Source organism: Delphinus delphis, chromosome 12 (genome assembly GCF_949987515.2).
Source record: "Delphinus delphis chromosome 12, mDelDel1.2, whole genome shotgun sequence".
NCBI lineage: Eukaryota > Metazoa > Chordata > Mammalia > Artiodactyla > Delphinidae > Delphinus > Delphinus delphis.
The window spans coordinates 72,391,999-72,406,396 of NC_082694.2; the positions used below are offsets into that span (position 1 = coordinate 72,391,999).

At 48.7% G+C, this 14,398-nt stretch overlaps 1 protein-coding gene across 1 annotated transcript in view; it reads right to left on the reverse strand.

Annotated features, from left to right (window-relative positions):
- The window catches only part of KLHL29 (kelch like family member 29), a 310,448-nt gene extending 304,523 nt beyond the window's left edge, over window positions 1–5,925 (reverse strand). The window contains exon 1 of the mRNA XM_060027621.1: window positions 5,755–5,925. The gene's annotated coding sequence lies outside the window, so the exon portion shown is untranslated. The remainder of the gene's footprint in view (window positions 1–5,754) is intronic.
- Window positions 5,926–14,398: the final 8,473 nt, after the last annotated feature.

The window sequence follows — 14,398 nt, forward strand, 5'->3', positions numbered from 1 at the left end:
TGGTGATTGAATAATAGATCAGCTGACCTCTAAAATCCACATCAACTCTAAAATTATGATACTAACAATGGAATTAAAAGTTCATATATCAAATCACTCAAGGATATTTTTAACTTTTGTAATTGTGATGCAAATCTCGTTTCAGAATAAGTCCTGCTAATGAGACTCACAGAATACAATGTATTTATATACACCCTGGCATATTACGAAAACCTGTATGATCAAATTTAACAGGATAGGTGTCTATGGTTTCTGAGATCTCCAGGGGTTGCTGCTGCCTTTTCTATCACAACGACTTGACCGAAGTTCTCCTTTCTAGAGCACTTCTCTAGGCCAGACAGACACTATGATGCAGGTTTTACCGGAGTTATCTTGACCACAATTATTCCTTCCATTTTCATAAAAGAAAATGGAGGCATACTGAGATTAAGAATCTTTCCAAGGTCACACAGCTAGTAGGCACCAGGCACTGGACTATGACACTAAACCCATGACTTTACCCACTGTGCCATATCGCTGCAACTCAGGCAAGCCCTAAACGCAAAACATAAGTGATTGGAGAGACTTGTGAGGAAATGTACCCACAGAAAAGGAAGAACAAATGTCAGTCACATCTACTGCATTCTTCCTCTGACTGTATTCTGTTGACTACATTTTCACCATGTCTCTTAAACAGAGGATCAGTGTAACATATCCATGTAAAAAATGGGAGAATCCAGCAATCCCTCTTCTGGGTATATATGGAAAAGAATGGGAAGCTGGATCTTGAAGAGATATCTGCACACCCATGTTCATAGACATGTACTGTAAGATTTCCCCTTACATGAGATATCTAAAGTAGTCAAATGTATAGAAACAGAAAGTAGAATGGTGGTTGCCAGGGAATGGGGAAGGGGGAAATGGGCAGCTGCTGCTTAATCGGCATAGAGTTTCAGTTTTGCATGATGAGAAAGTTCTGGACATCCACTGCACATCAATATAAATATCAGCACTCCTGAACTGTACACTTAAAAATGGTAAAGATGATACATTTTATGTTACGTGTTTCTTTTTACCACAATTAAAAAAAATAAAGTGGCAGAATACATATCTGTATATATGTGTGTATATAGACATAGTTTATGTATAATGTATTTGTATATATGTATGTGTATGTATATACATAACACACGCATATATCCTTAAAAGAGTCAATGATTTAAAAATTTCAAAACTCTAGAAAATAATTACAAAAAATTGACACCTGTGGGGCCAATGACAGCCATCAAATGTTTCGGGAGCTGACCTCTTGGCCCAAACCAGATCACTTTCACAATGCTCAACCATCCCTGTTCTAGTTTCTGAATCATCACCACCTGCTGCAGAGTCAAGAGTCCGAATCATGTGAATTTCATGCAGCTATCCTCTCTCATGAGAAATGAGAAATCTTCCCTTTCCCTCCCTAAAGGTGGAGATCCCCCAAGACAATAAAGTTTATTTCACAAATAATTGTGTTGCTATTTTCAATGATCAACCTACCTCATCTTTTTTTTTTGCAGCTTCAATTTCCCTGTTTTCAAGTGATTTCATTAAAGAAAGCAGAGACTACCTTTCTGACCTAGGACTTCAGGAAGGTAAGCGGGTAGCTGTTGTAGGAAGAACCAGAGTTTGCTTTCAGAGTGATCTTGATCTCAGCAGGCAGGTAAAAAATTCTGACACACTTTTCCTTCTTAACCAAAATTATTCAGACTATTTTTTTTAGCATGTTAGGAGATGAATCCCGATTTCCTGAGTAATAACAAACGACCATCTTCTGCATAAACTACATTCTTCCAGTTTCTAAACATTTGGGTTTACATGTGATTTATCTGTCTGCAAAGAGATTTCTTTTCTTTCTTTCATTTTTTTGCCACGCTGCTTGTGGGACCTTAATTCCCCCACCAGGGATTGAACCCCGGGCCCTGGCAGTGAGAACACTGAGTCCTAACCACTGGCCCACCAGGGAATTCCCTGCAAAGAGATCTCTTATTCTCCAGTCATCCTACATGGTTTCTGCTTTGGTTTAGCCTCACCCACCACAACCAAAGGCTGGACTTCTTATTCATGGTGTTTATTCCTCCCCCTATCCCCAAGTAAGCACTTAGCTGACCGATTACAGAATCACAAGATTGGTTATAATTCCGTTTCTCCATCTGACTTTGAACTTAAGTGCTCCAATTATTTTGCCTGATCCTAATAAGTCAGTAGCGTGCTAATGCTTGCCTTGATATTTCTAAAATATACAGGGTGTGATTAGCATAGGACTGCATCATTAGAAAGCAAAGTTGAAAGCGGGTGAGCAAAATCATCACTCGCATTTAAGCAAAGCTTCCTGTTCAGTGAACTTAACAATGTTACAATGATCCTAGAGACACTATATGCTGTGACTAAACGTATATCGTATTCAGAAAAAGCCTCAGATGCTCCAGAACCTTCTGTCTTTGGCTACTACTGGATGAGAAAAGATCCTAGGAGGACAGGCTTGTTCCAGCACACAAAGTCCAGAAGTCTGTTTAAGCCAGATACAGCTGAAGACATAAAGAATCCTTGAACCATAACAGGGTAGGAGGGGAAGGAAGGAAGGAAGGAAGGAAAGAAGGAAGGAGGGAAGGAAAGAAGGGAGAGAGGGAAACCTTTAGTCAATTCTGCTGGGTTGGATTGACATCTCCAGGCCATAAAGTGAGAAAGCTTTAGGGTAAGCCTGCTGGAAGAAAAAAGAAAAACAAACAAAAAAACCCCATGCACACACACATATCAAATGAGATGCTAAAAAACTACATTAGCATCAGTGGTGTTATTTGAGTCGATTAAAAAAATTTAACCCTTTTATATCTGTGTGCAACCAGGAATAGTGTAAACTTTTGGGAACTAGCAGATAGAGAGAAAAAAAAAAGAAAATGCTTTAAACTGGGAATGATTTGCAGTCAAATCAATTGATAAATGAAAGAAAAAAAGATGGTACAACGGAAATTGATGCCAAAGATTTATAAGGTTGACTAAGTAAACAAAAATGGAATGGATCACCATGGAAATGCATGAATATTGAAATAGGCAAGATCTGAATACACTAATGATATGCCTCATTGAGATTGACAGGTGTTGATAACAACTGTGACAATCCACACCAACATCCACACTTCGAACATGTTTATTCCTAGAAAACACGGGCTGGATCTAAAGGTTCCTTTTCTTTTACAAAATAAATTTTCTATTCTTCAAGGGACTAACTCAATTCTCATCTACTTGAAAAACAAAAAAGGTTTTATCATTTGCTTTTAGGATATGAGGAGCTGCAGTTAGCAGAAGTCATTCTCTTGGGCTCTACTAGTCTTTGTTCCACTAAACCTCTCACAAAACTGAATTCTCAGTCTTGTTTATCTCCCGCATTGAGTACTTGAAGTATGACCACCACTCATTAGAAGCATAATTAAAAAGACACAACCTAGATTCCTCACTTCCTTCACATACACATGAAAACCAGTAACCCTTAATCTATTTGTTACCATGGCTACCATAGGATATTTTATTTCAGTACAACTCTAGGTATTTCGTTTGGATTGTTGCTTGCAAATGAAAGTTGGAGACCTATAAATTTCTGTTAACTGCTAGAAATGGAGAGACTGAACGGAAGAAAATGTTTTTTCTTAATCACGGACAAATACAGTTTATAAGATGTTTGTGCAGAAAAGTTATTAAAATTGGTTAAATACATCAGCCCATAAACCAATTTAAATGCCATTAAATTCATATAGAGTTTAAGGGCACATATGCCAGTAATTCCCTGATTTATAGCAGGATGATAAATCAAGTGCACTCAGAACAATGTACCGGACGGAGACTGCATTCACCAGTGGCACACAGCTCCATACTAGTATAAATGCCTAGAATATGTGACTACTCAAATACATGCATGCCAACCAGCCTTTAAAGTATTCACCTGTGAATTATCCGACGTTTTGGCCAAGAGTCGGGATGAACAATCAGTAAAGTTGTTCATCATGCCCTCCCCCCCCAAAAGTGAAAAAGTAGCTGTGCACTCTCCATTGTAATTTTCAAAAAAATCACGAATGAGGTGGGCTAATTAAATCTGCTGTCATTCATCCTAAACCGAAATAATTCCTTAAATCTGCCCTCCCAGGGCTGAGTTGGAGATAAGACCGCATGGCAAGAAAAGGTACTCTGTAGTGAGTAGACAGATGACTTTAAAGCGACTGAAATTAGGGTAAATACAGCTGTAACCAGGACAGATCTGTCACTGCAAGAGGAGTCCGAATCCCAGCATAGCTCGGCTAGTGAGAGGCTGGAGCCTGCAGCAGTGGAGCCTGACTTTCCCTGAGCTGACGAAGTGGAAGTTTCGCGGGCAGCAGCAGATCGGCGTCCTCAGCGGTCCCGTCCCTCCAGCGCCGAGGTCTCGTCTAATGCTGCATAAATACCTGCGCCCACGATTCGCCCCGGGCGCGCCGCGGCGCAAGCACCGTAGAGAGAGAGGAGAGCGTTTGCAGAGAGGCAGGGATGGCAAAGGCGGCGGCTCCCTAGGGACCCCCGGGGGGACCCACCAACTGACCGTGTCTACCATTGGGTTCCAGAGCTCAGGAACGACAACTGGCTTCTCAGCTAGCGGACCCAGGCATCCGAGACTCGCGCTTTGGCCCCATCACCGTTGGCTGCAGGCAGCCAGCGCGTCTCCGCCTTCCCCAGCCAACGCAGACCCGACCTGCCCGGGAGCTGCCTCGGACCTATCCAGGCTCTCGACTCTGCTCTCCCGACCCCGGGCGAGCTCTCCCCTCCCTCGGGGCCCAGAGCCCGCACTGTCCAGCGTCCGCAACCGCGCCGCGACCGCATATAACCCTCGCGCTCTCGGCTCGCTCCAGGCCACAGAGACCCGGACATGAGCCCTCTGCCACCTGGCACCTCCCGCGGCAGTCTGGGCGCGCGTCCACACTCCCACATTACACATCTCCCCGTCCACACTATCCCGCACATAAACAAGCCCTCCCCACCCAACACACATCCTAGCCGCTTCACCAGCCCCGTACGCTCTCCTTTCCGCGCCCCCCCCAAAGACGCTGGCACCCACAAGGCGTTAAGGGAAGGCGGGTCACAACAAGGTCTGTATGGGCTTCCTCCCTGTGGTTTTCTCGCTCCTCTACCTCGAAAGTTACTTGGGATTGAGTGAAGAGACCAGGTCCCCAAATGCGGGTCTGAGGACGGGAGGGATCAGAAACCCCAACCTGGCTTTCCGCTGCACAGAGGCGCGCACCTCCCCAAAGGCCAGACGCGTGGCCGCCCCCAGCGTCCAGCTCTCCGGTGCCTCTTCCTGGCCCCCAGCCCGGCTCGGGCCCTGGGCCGCTCAGGGGAGGTGGCTTGGAGAGGGACGCATGCTGTCGGGCCCAGCCGAAGAGCTGCCTCGGCTGGGGGGCGGGGGGGTCACACTCGCTTCCAGCGCCCCCTACCACAGCAACATTGGCCTCGGGCAGCCCCTGTGCATACACACCCGGGGGCAGGAAGTTTCCCCCCCCTCCGCCTTTTTTCCCCCCTGGAGCAGCGCAGGCGCAAGGGCTCCTGCAGCCTTGCGAGTCCAGACGCGGGAGGCTCCTGCCGCCGCTGCCGCCGCGGGAGCCGAGCCCAGCGTTCCGGGTCCTCGGGCCCCGCTCCCAAGCCCGGCCCGGCCCCACGCAGCCTCCAGGACCCTGGGTCCCCGGCGCCGCATCCTTGTTGCCCTAGCCTGGCTCTTACCTCCAGCCGCGCGGCTCTGGCCCCGGTCCGACGCGCAGAGAGCCTGGGGTCGCGAGTGGGCGCAGGAGGGCTGATGGATAGGGGACGGCGCCTGCGGGTAGCTGTAGCTGGGGCCGCTCGGGTCCTGGCCGGGAGAAACGGATCCAGGTCCACCTCCTCGCGTTCCTGCTCTCCGCCTTCTCCCCCTTTTCCTTCTTCTCCTCCTCCGCCGCCGCCTCCCGGCAGCCCAGTAAGGATGCCCGAGAGAGGGAAGTCAGTCCTTCTTCCTGTCAGCCTGTGCGGCTACGCGCGGCGCGGCGCGGCTCTCACCGAGGCGGCGGCGGCGGCGGCGGCTCCGGCAGCATCGCCCCCCCACTCTCCCCGCAGCCGCGGCGGCCGCGGGGCTAGGGTTGGCTCCGGGCTCCGGGCTCCGGGCTCAGGGCTCGGGCTTTGGGCGGGGGCTGCACTCAGGCGCGGCGGCCGCCGGGACTGCGGGCGGGCCCTGCGGAGCCGGGGCCGGGGCTGGAGCTGCAGCTAGATCCGCGGCGGCGGGGACGGCGGCTGCGCGGGGGCTGGCGCGGCCGCGGCACGGGGACCATGCTCCCTTCTGGCTCGCTCCGCTCCGGGTACCGTCTGCTTTAGCTGCGAGGGAGGCGGGCTGCGGCGTGCAGCCAGGGGCGGGCGGAGCCAATCACGGGCGCCCGAGTGGGCGGGGGCGGAGGGTGGGGGAGGCGGGGCGCCCCCGGCCGGGCGCCGAGTGCTGCTCCTGGGGCCCGAGGGATACCCAGCAGCCGCGCGCCGGGCCCGGGAGGAGTGCTCGCGGGTGTGTCCGTCCGTCCGTCCGTCCGCCGCCCCCGCCCCCCTGCGGTGGCTCCCGGCTCGGCCCGCTCGGCGGCCGCGCCCGGCAGATGCACGGCGCGTGGCACCGGCTCCTGGGCCCCAGCCTCCCGGCCCCGCCCGCCCAGGGTTGGCTGACGGGACCGAGGCGAGCTCGCCGTCCTCTCTCAACACCTGAGGAAACTGGCGGAAAAGTTTGAGAACGAAAAGTCCAATCGTCTTTCAGCTTCCGCCCTCCCTATGACACTCCAGCCACGGTAAGGAGCAGGAATTGTCCAAATCTCTGAAGAACCACGGCTAGCCCTGTAAATCCTGGCCACCGACCCTCGACTCTCCTCGGTGTACACGGACTTTCCTGTCTACACTGACCCTCTTGAATCCACAGGACCTCTCTGTTTAGACAGCCCCTACTCAGGCCACCCCAGCCTTCCATGTCTACACTGACTCCCACCCTGTCTACACTGACTTTCTTAGTTCCACCACTTCCCCGTCTCCACACGCTGTCTACACAGACCCTAACTTCAACCTTGATGGGAAAGGTTTGGCCGGAAGCCCGTGGCAGCCCCAGTGCGGGCTTTCCATTGTGCCAGAACATTTCATTTCAGCACTAGTCTTCCCTTCTTTGGTAGATCTAGATCTGGCTTTTATTCCCTGCCCTCTCCCTCCTCCCCTACCTCCCCCTCATTTGGTTTTGAATTTCAGAGGAAATATATCTTTTTCCCCCATCCCCCATCTCTGGGCTTCAACAACCCTCCCCCCCATGCCCGCCCCGCCCCCCCCCCCCCCCGCCTCCCCGGCGAAGCCGCTGAGGCCCGAGGCCTGGGTAGAAACTGGGGAGGTGGGTGTGGAAAGGTAGGGAGCTGCTTGCTATTTGGCTTGAACTGGGCGGAGCCAGCCCGGGGCGGGCTCTGCCAGGCCCCGCCCCCCATCTGCCAGGGCATGGGGAGGGTTCGTTGGTAAATCTCTTTCAGCTTATTCCTGTGATATCTGAATCCAGGCCTCTTCTCTCCTTGGCTGTAAACTCGGTGCAAGGATTGTGCCTTCTTTAATATCTTGTGGGAAGTAGAGTACAGTGTGGTGGCTGATAAATAATAAATACTAATCATCTACTGAGAGTAGCAGGAGGACCATCAGTGAAAGGGAATGAGAACACCAGGGAAAGGACCCATTGGTATTAGAGTAACTGCATTTTCTGAAAAAAGAAAAAAAATCGAATGAAGTTTTGGTGTGTGAAGCCTGGCGGTGGGGAGAGGACAGAGTAAAGCACTGCAGCGAGGAATCCCCCCTTGATGGGGGGGTCAGCCAGGAGAAGTGGTGTGTCTTTAAGCCAGGGTGATCGAGGGTGCCTTGAAGGGGGAACAGGTGGGAGTGGGGGCACAAAAGCTCCTCCAACAACCTGAAGAGGAACGCGAGATGTGGTTTGAATGCCACGGTCTGAACGTGGTATATGAAAAGTGATTGAAGGGTAATGTAGATGGGAGAAAGGAGAAAGAAGGATTACTTGGGGTTTTAAAAAAGGACGCAGGTAACACTTCAAGCACTGAATGCAAAGAGAACAAAGGCGCAGGTGAGTCAATGTTCATTCATGTTGTAGGAAGCTGCCCTCTGAAATGATCTGCATGGGCCCACCAGCTGTGAGCTTGTGGGATCCACCAGGCTACATCCTGGAGCCGTGGCACGTAGGACAGGTGTAGACATTATGGAAATGTGGCTAAGGTTTGCAGGGTTAAGGGATAGGTTAAAATCTGGCAATCTGAGGCACTCATAATGTCTGATGTGATTTTGAATGATCCTCAAATGAAAGCAGGAAATACGCACTCCAGGAATCCTTCCTCAGCTGCATCTCTAGGTGAAGGTGTAAGGATTCTCCCAGTTTCCCTGCTGGCATTATCAGAGAAGAGAGACTGTGCTGAATCTGCATCCAGCCGGGTGATGCCAGGGGTGCTGGTTCTAGAGTGCTGCAACGCTTTCAGGGTTGGATCTTGATAACGGCTCACCGGGGGCGGGGGGGGGGGTGCCAGCCTGTCAGGAGAATGAGAAAAGCTGTGTGAAGTAGAATCACAGTGGGTTAGTCTACCCCCTCCTCACCCCACCCTTCTTTCATCCCCAGAGCCTGAATGCAAATAAGGATTTCCAGAGTCTGAAGCTGAGATCTTCCTCTGCAGTGGGGCTCCGCCTAGCTAGGAACTGTTGGGTTTGGACTTAGGAAGAGTCGGCTCTGGTCTAGACATGAGCTCCATTTCACCTGAAGTGCTGTTGTTCATGTCATCTGCCCCTGTTCCCCCAGGCTCTTGGTGACATACAGTGGATCTGCTCTGTGTTGTGTAAGAGATCTCTCTGTGTAGACCTTGCCCGTAGCTGGGATCTGTCCTGGGTTTTTCACTGCCCTGCTTTGTGGTAGTTGGGATAAGCCCCATGGTTAGCATGGATCTCTCTCTGTGGTAAATGTGGTTTGTTCCGTGTTACACGTGAGAGCTGCTTCATCCCCGGTCAAAGATTTCTCCATGAAGCACGGGATCAAGCTCTGTAGAGTGAGCTTCAAAACCCAGCCCTCCCTGTCCTGACGAAGATGCCCCAAGCTGGACTCTGAGATCAGGACTGATGTGTCTGCTCCAAGCAGATGGGTTGGGAAGGAGTGGACTTGTGAGGCCCAGGGAGGTAGACTGGAATGCTGCAGAACATGCATTCCCCACTCAGAGCATAGACCATTATTTGCGCAGTCCATCAGACAAGGACTTTGTTCTGGAAAGGCTACCGCCGTCACCTGGAGAGGCACCAGAGGAAGCCCCAGCATTACTGTCTGGGAGTGCCCACTGTGGCTGAGACGGACTTCCCTCCCTGTTTGTATTTATAAATAGTAATCACAACAAAACGATCATTTACTCAGTGGCTGCAATGTGCCAACCATTGTACCAGGTATTCTACCCACAATACCTGGTCAATGGTCATAGCAACCTGTGGAGTTAGTGTTAGCAGCCCCAAGGGCTGAGTCATAGAGAGGGTAGGTGACCTCCTGAAATCACACAGCCAGTAAATGGCAGAGCTGGTATTTGAGTCTGGTCGCCTGGTTCCAAAGCCTTTGTTCTTTTCACCATCCTCAACACACAAATGCAGTTTCTTTTGTCATTAACCCAGTGCTTTTCCCTTGGAGAAGACACAGTGGATGCTGATTTTGCCTCTATCAGCAGCCAGTCCTGGAGTCAGGACTGGGATCAGTCTTAGGACACAGAGGGCTGATGTAGAAGAGGGAAAAGCATCTCTTTGTTTACTGAATGCACAGGTCACTTGGAAGAGTGGACGCCTCATCAGAAACCCTCAGGTCTGAGAGGACATCTGTTTCCAGGAGCGAAGTGGGTATAAATAGAGCAGGAGCCAGCCTCTCTGCTGGTCTGGTTTTGTGTTTGCTGTTTTGTTTTTCTAACATTCTGCTCCACTAAAACCACCCCCATTTGGCATCAAAAGCATGAATAAACCCTACATAAGTCACTGTCCCTCCAGTGGCTAATCAATCCATAAAAATCTATTTAGCACCTACTGTGTGTCCTGCATTTCAACCCCATGGTGTTGATTAAAGCAGGAAGTAAGAAGTCACAGCTGCTGTATTTTCACTGTGGCCACCCTGCTCTGTGGATGCGTGGAAAAGGCACATGCTAATCATGCAATCAGCCATTTGCAGAGGACCTCCCGCACACTCAGCCTTGTGCTGGGTGCTCTCAGGAGTATAGGGAAGGTACAAGGTGCGCTTCTCACTCTGCTCATTTTTACCCTGCCTGTGCCCCAGAAGGGGCTGAGGCATCCAAATACAATACAGGATTTTCCCCCTCCCCCTTATCTGTGGTTTCAGTTACTTGTGGTCAACCCCGGTTTGAAAATATTAAATGGAAAATTCTAGAAAGAAACAATTCATAGGTTTTCAATTGCATGCCATTCTGAGTAGTGTGATGAAATCTCATGCCATGCTGCCCGCGATGTGAATCATCCCTTTGTCCAGCGTATCCACGCTGTGTACGCTACCTGCCCATTGGTATAGGATAAAAGTCAGTGCTTATAGGGTTTGGTACTGTCTGCGGTTTCATGCATCCACCGGGGCTCTTGGGACGGATTCCCTGCAGATAAGGTGGGACTACTGTACTTGGTTCTTGTTCTTGACAGAGGCTAAGGTAACAACAGTTGTTATCAAGAAGCATAACTGAGTGCTCAGATGTGGGGAAAAGACTCCAAGTGTTGTGGGATGCAGGGGATGATCTGTAAGAGTGGGGCTGGTCAGGATGGGTGGGTGGGTGTCAGACTGGACCTGAGGAATGAGGAGGTTTTTCCTGGGGGGCAGAGGGAACCCAGAGCCGCCAGAGTGGAAGGCAGGGGCCAGGAGGGTAGAGGAGTAGGATTCCTGGACTGGGGGACCCATCCCAGTGTGAGAGTTTCTGAAACACTGCTTGCTGGTAATAGTCATTTCCTTTGGGTGAAAATGAAAATGTGTTTTCCTTCTTTGCCCAAATCAGTGAACTATTAGATTCTAAGATTCAGAGTGAAACTGGTGGTGTCTTTTTTGGCATTTTCAATGGTGGGAATGCAGCAGCTTTTTTTAGTACCAGTTGTTTGCAGGTGGCAGGAGTGCTAATTAGACAGAGCCACTAGCAAATTTCCTGGATGGTTCTGACTCCCAAACCGACAGCAAACCAGCTCGGGGGATTTACGAGAGCAGCTTCTACTCTCCCCATTGATAAAGTGATTCTTCAAACACTTTGGTCAAAGGAATGGGTTTCATAGTTGCTCAATACATATTTATTGGGTGTTGAATTGTTCACAGTGACCAAAATTCCACTTTACTTTTTCGACGTTTAAGAAGGGCCTAATATTTCTCTATTAGAGATTGTAAAAAGAAGACCCAAATGATTGGGAGGATAGTTGAAAGGAACATTTTATTTGAGTGTTAGAGGAGTCTTTCGATAACTGAAACAGGTTTTCACTAAAGGGAAAACGCAGGAGACTTCTGAGAGAAGATTGAATCCTCATAGTTCTTTGCATGCATATTTTTTAAGCTGTTTTTAAGAGTAAAGAGGTTCCAGCCTGCTGGTTCCCTGTTTGACTCCAGAATCCACTGGTGCCAATGTCTTTTATCTCCCCGGGAGATTTCAGTAGAACTTGGGGCCAGGACCATGTCATTAGTGTGGTCATTTTGAAGCCCTGGATTGGGCCAGAAGCAGAACAATGCCCATCCAGGGCAGGTGCTCTGCTCTGTCTCTAGGACAGAGACCCTTGTGCTCTCTGCTCTCTGTCTGGACTCAGGCTGCCCGAGAGAGTGTCACAGTCCCCACAGGCTGTTGGGGGGAACACAGCGGGAGGCAGAGAGACCACCACGCAGAGCCTTTGGCCACAAATCTCATCTTAATCAGCTGTTTCATGAACACGGCCAAGTCCAGGACACTGTCTCAGGAGTTATTGTTTATTTCCGTATCCCCAAAGCTAGAGGCTGCCTGTCATGTTCATAAGCAAAAGGCAGCCCATCCTCCAGGGAACAAGTTCACTATTCTCCCCAAAGATGGGGGTGTTGGGAGTCAAGCTGCAGGCACTCTTGGAGTGTGAGCTAAATCTCGGTTTGCAGGGTGAAGTATCTAATGGTTTCAGCAATTTGGGGTCTTTTGGAATACGTGTCCCCGTATTTTATCTTCATGTTTACCCCTACTCGAATTTGTGAAGCTGCGTACATTTTATGTGCAGTGTGTCTGGAAGGAGGAATTTGTGAGGTCATGCCCGATGGAAACATGATTGTCAACACATTGGCCCCGGAGGCTCTGTCCCTGAGAAATCAGAGGTGACAAGGAAGAGAAAAGCAATAGGGCCTGAACTCAGGGTACTCTCTGAATATTTACTAAGCGTCGTAAAAATAGCCCAAGTCAGGGCTTCCCTGGTGGCGCAGTGGTTGTGAGTCTGCCTGCCGGTGCAGGGGACGCGGGTTTGTGCCCCGGTCCGGAGGGATCCCGCGTGCCGCGGAGCGGCTGGGCCCGTGGGCCGTGGCCGCTGGGCCTGTGTGTCCGGAGCCGGTGCTCCATGGCGGGAGGGGCTCCAGCGGTGAGAGGCCCGCGTATCGCAAAAAAAAAAAAAAAAGCCTAAGTCTGTGATAAAAATCACCATCTGGTCCAGGTGCATCTTGATATAAGAAAATATGATATATGAAAATTCAAAATGATAAAACAGAAGGATTTGCTAGTTTACATTACAAAAGGATGCATGAGCTGCCCGTAAGTGAAGCTTTCCCCTTTGATATTTAATGTGTGGCGGATTTAGTAGACATTCCGTTCATATACAACTGGTCAGAAACACATTAATTTATTTTTATTTATTTAAGGCTTGTGACCTACCTACTTTCAAGACGTCTTGAGCAATTTACAGGTTAAAACATGGGGCAAAAGGAGACATTTGGGAATGAAATAGAACAGATAGAACCCAAAGGGAGGACCGTGGGGTCAGAGGCGTTAGGCACACAAGATGAATGGGTTCTACAATTAGGATCTCTAAGGGGAAAAGGGGCAAATGCACCAGGTTACCTGATTGTATAAAGAAAGGCACATTTGTATCAGGTCATAAAAGATGTCTTGAATAGAAAGTGTTTTAAAAAATCAGAGACCTGCTGTAAATGGAAGAATGTAGTATTATTGAGGTAAAAGTTTTCTCCTTTAGACTTTGGAGACAAATGCTAATCGTGGAAAAGTGTAACACTACAGATCTTTGTGGTAACTTTTTTTTTACTACTTCTAAACCTTTGAAAAATATTTACCGGATGATTTCATTAAAAAAAAAAACATTTCAATTCTTTATAGGTTTAACTTTTTGCCAATTCAGGAAAAGTGTTGCAAATTGGACATATTTCATTTAGGTGGTTGTGAATTTTCCTAGAAAGCAACAGGTAGGTATCTTCTAGCTTAATGCTAAACCCTTGATAATTTCAGTGTAGCTTCAGGTCAGTTTCAAAATTAGCCAGAGAGTTTTGGCTAATGTAAAATTTCATTAGAAATAACCAGAACTTAGCATTAGAATAGCGGGTTTAGAAAAACCTAGGGCTTGGAAAGAGTCAGAGCAGTATTTGGAATCTGAGATGGTTATATACCGAGCTGCAGATAAATCCTATTAATGAACTTAAGATTTTAAAAGGGTTGCAGATATAAACTCATCATTATAGTCAGGACTGTTTTTCCTGGGAGTCAAGATTGACATGTGGCAGTAGATGTGTATGTATTGTTCAAAAGCAACAGAGATGTTAGTTGGGGTGACAGTATATAAAATAATGATGTACCGATGATGAAAATATCAATAAGAGCTGATATTAGTTTAGTACTATGTGCCAGACACTGTTCTAAGCCTTTGATTTTCTTAAAAATTTTTTTCTTATATTCCTTACAACAAAGGATGTGGGAATTGATGAATCCTGAGTCTAAAAATTTTAATGCAGACACATAGAGAGAGGAGCAGATGTTCTTTCATCAGTAGGGAGTGTGATACAATCCATTGGCTGGAGGGGGGATGTGGCTGGCTCATTCTGGATGCACGTCTCAGAATCAGAATGGAAGTCTGATGTCGTGTTGTGCCTTTTCACTACGTAAGCGTATACCAGGTGCCTCACGCTGGTAAGCTCTGGGCATCCCCAGCCTTTGGTCATACCACTCATGCCACTGAAATCTGACCTAAAGGACACTGGAAGTTAAGATTAGAATAAGAGAGAAGCCCCCAATTGTATTAGTAATTTCCCCAAACCTTAGTAGCTTATGCAACTTTTATTATCTCACCCAATGCCTGAGGGTTAGGAATCCAAGAACAGCGTTGCTGGGTGGCT